Here is a 4,571-nt window from a genome sequence, read left to right on the forward strand (position 1 = left end):
TGTGTTTTAAGGAGAGAGTCAAGTTAATGCCTAGTCTTTATATAAAGTGCATCCTTGAATTGTACATGGTGCCCCTGAAAATAAGGAATCATTGTTCCCCTCTAAGTAGATGTGTGTCTGCTCAGTCGTGTCCAACTCTTTGCAACCCCATGAACTTTAGCCCACCAGGCTCTCCTGTCCATGGGATTTCCCAGGCAAGAATACTGGAATGGGTTGCCATTTCCTTCTACAGGGGATCTTCCAGATCCAGGGATCAAACCTGAGTCTATTGTGTCTCCTGCACTGGTAGGCAGATTCCCTACCACTAGTGCTACCTTCAAGTGGGACCAGAATCAATTAGGGGTACAGGCGGACAGGAGCTCCAGTGTGTCCTCCTGGTTGGCTTGTAGATCTTAGTTTTCCCTCTTCAGCTTGAATAATTGCATTTAATTATTCAAATTGAATACAAAGGAATAATTGCATTCCATGTTTTTGGAAGAACTTAAAAATTTTTTTTTATTTATTTGTTTTTGGCTTCTACTGATGCTGCTTAGTTGCTTCAGTCATGTCCGACTCTGTGCGAAACCATAGACTGTAGCCCACCAGGCTCCTCTGTCCATGGGGATTCTCCAGGCAAGAATACTGGAGTGGGATGCCATGCCCATCTCTCTCTCTTTTTTTTTTTTTTTTTTGGTTGTGCTGGGTCTTTACTGCTGCACACAGGCTTTCTCTAGCTGTGGCAAGAGGGGACTATTCTTTGTTGCTGTGCATGGGTTTCTCACTTCAATGGCTTCTCTTGTTGTGGAACAGTCTTTATGCATGCAGGCTTCAGTAGTTACAGCACACGGGCTCAGTCATTATGGCTCGTGGGCTCTAGACCATGGGCTCAGTAGCGGTGGCATATGGGATTAGTTGCTCCATGGCTTGTGAAATTTCCCCAGATTAAGGATCAAATTGTGTCCCCTAGATTGGCAAGCAGATTCTCATCCACTGTGCCACCATGGAAGTCCCTTGGAGGAACTTTTTGAGGGTAATCATCCCAATCTGTCCTGTTTGTCCATGCCACCAATGATGTAGCACTCGTTAGTCCTATGAAATGACTGAGAATGCAAGTGAAGAGAACATATGAGGCTGTTTACAGGAATTTTGCATTGGAGGTGCAGAACCTAAGGTCAAACTTGACTATTTCTGACAGACTTTTCAGTCAGGTTCATGGTAATGGCAATCTAATCATGGTTAGAACTCTCCAGAGTGGGTGGCAGACCTATATTCATTTAATTTAAGACACTTGGAATAGTTTTGGAAAGTTGCACCAAGATGTTTCCCTTTATTAGGAATGCCTCAGAGATGCACTGGAAATAAATATCATTAATGATCCTCCCTAACACATACTTCTCAAGGTCTAAAGAGTTTTCTCCCTAAGTACCTGGTTGTTGCTCTCACTCTATAAACACAAGAAAAATCAGTGCATCCCATTCCAGTAGCTCTAACTGTACTTTGCTTACAATCATTCCCTACTTACACTGTCAAGGGTGTTATTCATATCTATTTTTTTAAATTTTATTTTATTTTTAAAATTTACAATATTGTATTAGTTTTGCCAAATATCGAAATGAATCCACAACAGGTATACCCGCGTTCCCCATCCTGAACCCTCCTCCCTCCTCCCTCCCCTACCCTCCCTCTGGGTCGTCCCAGTGCACCAGGCCCAAGCATCCAGTACCGTGCATCGAACCTGGACTGGCGACTCATTTCATACATGATATTATACATGTTTCAATGCTATTCTCCCAAATCTCCCCACCCTCTCCCTCTCCCACAGAGTCCATAAGACTGATATATTTTAAAAAAATATTTGTATAGTGCCCAGTTCCTTTTATCTGATTATTATCCAAGTGGCCAAAAGAAAATACTCTCTTTCTAAGGACAGCTGCATTTAATGACGAGATTGCTTTACTAAGTAATATGGATCAAGGCAGTACAGCCAAAATTATTTTTGAACTGATTTTTGTAGAGGCCATTACAATGCTCAAAAATATTAAATGCCTGTGATAGAAGGGAGCATGGGAGTTCAATTACATTCCTTCACCACTACCTAATTGTTGAGTATCTTTGGCAATAAAAGGTGTATGATTGTTCATGTGCAAGTAGGTTTGGAAAGACAAAAGCATGACACAGATTAATTTCATGGACTCCAGTGATGTAGCTAGAATCAGATGAGTGTGCTGATTCAGTGTCATGAACTGTAGCAGAAGGCCTGAAATTCCTGGGTCAGAGGCAAAGGAGTCAAATTTTATTTTCTCATTGGAAATTACTGGGAGAAAATCCCTTATGAGTTTCTCACACTCTGCCAGTCTTATAAGCAGAGACATTGACAGCTTTGTTCTTGACTATCTTTTCCAGGATGTTTGTATAGCAAGAAGCCTTAGAAGATACAGTGTCTCCTTGTGGGGAAGAAGAAAGATACTGATTATCTTAATAAAAATAATTTCTTCTTTCAGGGATAAAGAATAGGCAAGTGTTATTGAAACCATTTTTAAAAGATTAGTGTCATTTTGATATTTGGCAAAACTAATACAATTATGTAAAGTTAAAAAAAAAAAAAAAAAAGATTAGTGTCTCCTAAGTTCAAGGTTCCTTAGCTATGATGCAGACCCACTGCATGCAGTGTAACCATCTGGGCCAATCTCCATAATGCCCTGATGGAACTGAGGGATAGAAGGGATCAATACAAGCATGATATTCTGATAAGCATGCTGCCTGCTCTTCTGTTCTTCCTTGAATAATAAAGTCCTCTATGTCTTGTTTTCTGTAAATATTCCTGAAAAGTGGCAGGCTAACTTGATAGCTTGCAAATAGGGTAAAATTCCAGACACTTCAGAGTTCTTAACAGACTACTGAGGCTCTTTGGATGACTATGCTTTGGCCAAGGAAAAGTTAAATCTTGTTAAACCCTGACCTCAGGCTTGTAAGATACTCTTTTCCTTTTATTTCTTTAATTTGGACTGGAAAATGCCTTCCTCTTTAATTACAGATAGAGGAATCAAGGTGAGGTGCAGAGACGGGAAGTAGGTTTAAGAGAGAAAGGAAGTTATAGATGTCTTTCATTAAATGATTCAAACCGGCTTATCAAGGTAACAAAGGGACCCCTGATAAAGAAACAAAACGTGTTCATTTGGCTGGTATGCATTTTAAAATTTATCTCTCGGAAGTGAATACAGTGAAAAGAATAGAAGAAAGTAAGGAACTCTCCAGATGGTTAAATAGAATAACCACTAAGATATTTTTCATCTCTTAAAGTCTTGAAGTTGTCATTTCTTTTCATGTATTGGAAGCTATAATAAAATAACATACAGTGGCTGGCTTATGTTGTTGTTCAGTCATCAAGTCGTGTCTGATTCATTGCAACTCCGTGGACTGCAGCACGCTAGGCTTCCCTGTCCCTCACCATCTCTCGGTGTTTGCCCAAGTTAATGTCTTTTGAATCATTGATGCCATCCAACCATCTCATCCTCTGGAGCCAAGAAAAATTAATTTCTGTTGTTTTTAAGCCACCCTTTTGCCCTTTCATGGCTCACTGCCTTGTCGTGGTGCAAGGGCTTGCATAATTCAATGAAACTATGAGCCATGCTGTGTAGGGCCACCCAATATGGATAGGTCATAGTGGAGAGTTCTGACAAAATGTGATCCACTGGAGGAGGGAAAGGCAAACCAGTATTCTAGCCATGAGAACCACATGAACTGTATAAAAAAGATGGCCTATAAACAGCAGAAATTAAATTTTCATACCTCTGGAGGCTAAGTCCAAGAAAGGTGCCCACAGATTCAGGGTTCAATAAGAAATTCCTGGTTCTTAGGCAGCCATCTTTTTACTGTGTCCTCACATGGCATAAGGGGCTAGGAAGCTCAGTGGTATTTCTTTTACAAAAGCAATAATCTCATTCATGAGGCTCCACCTTCATGACCTAATCAACCCAAAACCCCACTTCCTAACACTGTCGCCTTGGAATGATTCTTTACCACTAGTGCCACCTGGAAAGTTAGAAATCAATGGGTAAGCCAGACCAAAATCTCATCTGAAGGCTCTGTGGAAGAATACACTTGCAAGTTCATTCTGGTTGTGACTGAATTCAGTTCCATGTAACTCTTAGACTGAGGTCCAAGTAATTGCTATTAGTCTGGGGTTGCTATCAAGTCCCAAAGATCACCCATATTACTTACAATGTGGCCTTCACAACAGATGATATCCCTTGCATCAAATCTCTTTCCTGCTTTCATTTTTTCTGACTCCTCCATCCTTTACATCTAGACCTAGATTTAAAGAGATCATATGAGTGTAATCTCTCCTAAAGTCAACTAACCTAACCACAAGACTGAAATCCTTATATTCATATTCTCAAGGATTATACAGGTCATGTACTACAGGGAACAATGAATTTTGGTTAACATCTTAAAAGTATGCCTACCATAGAGACAATATTTGCATGTTTTGAAAAACACAGATCATATCATTCAATCAGTTCTAATAATTGCATTTACCCCATTAAGCTCCCTTGTGTTTTTTTCTCAGTAAATACCTACATACATATCCC

The sequence above is a fragment of the Bos indicus x Bos taurus genome, chromosome X (assembly GCF_003369695.1).
Source record: "Bos indicus x Bos taurus breed Angus x Brahman F1 hybrid chromosome X, Bos_hybrid_MaternalHap_v2.0, whole genome shotgun sequence".
NCBI classification, from domain to species: domain Eukaryota; kingdom Metazoa; phylum Chordata; class Mammalia; order Artiodactyla; family Bovidae; genus Bos; species Bos indicus x Bos taurus.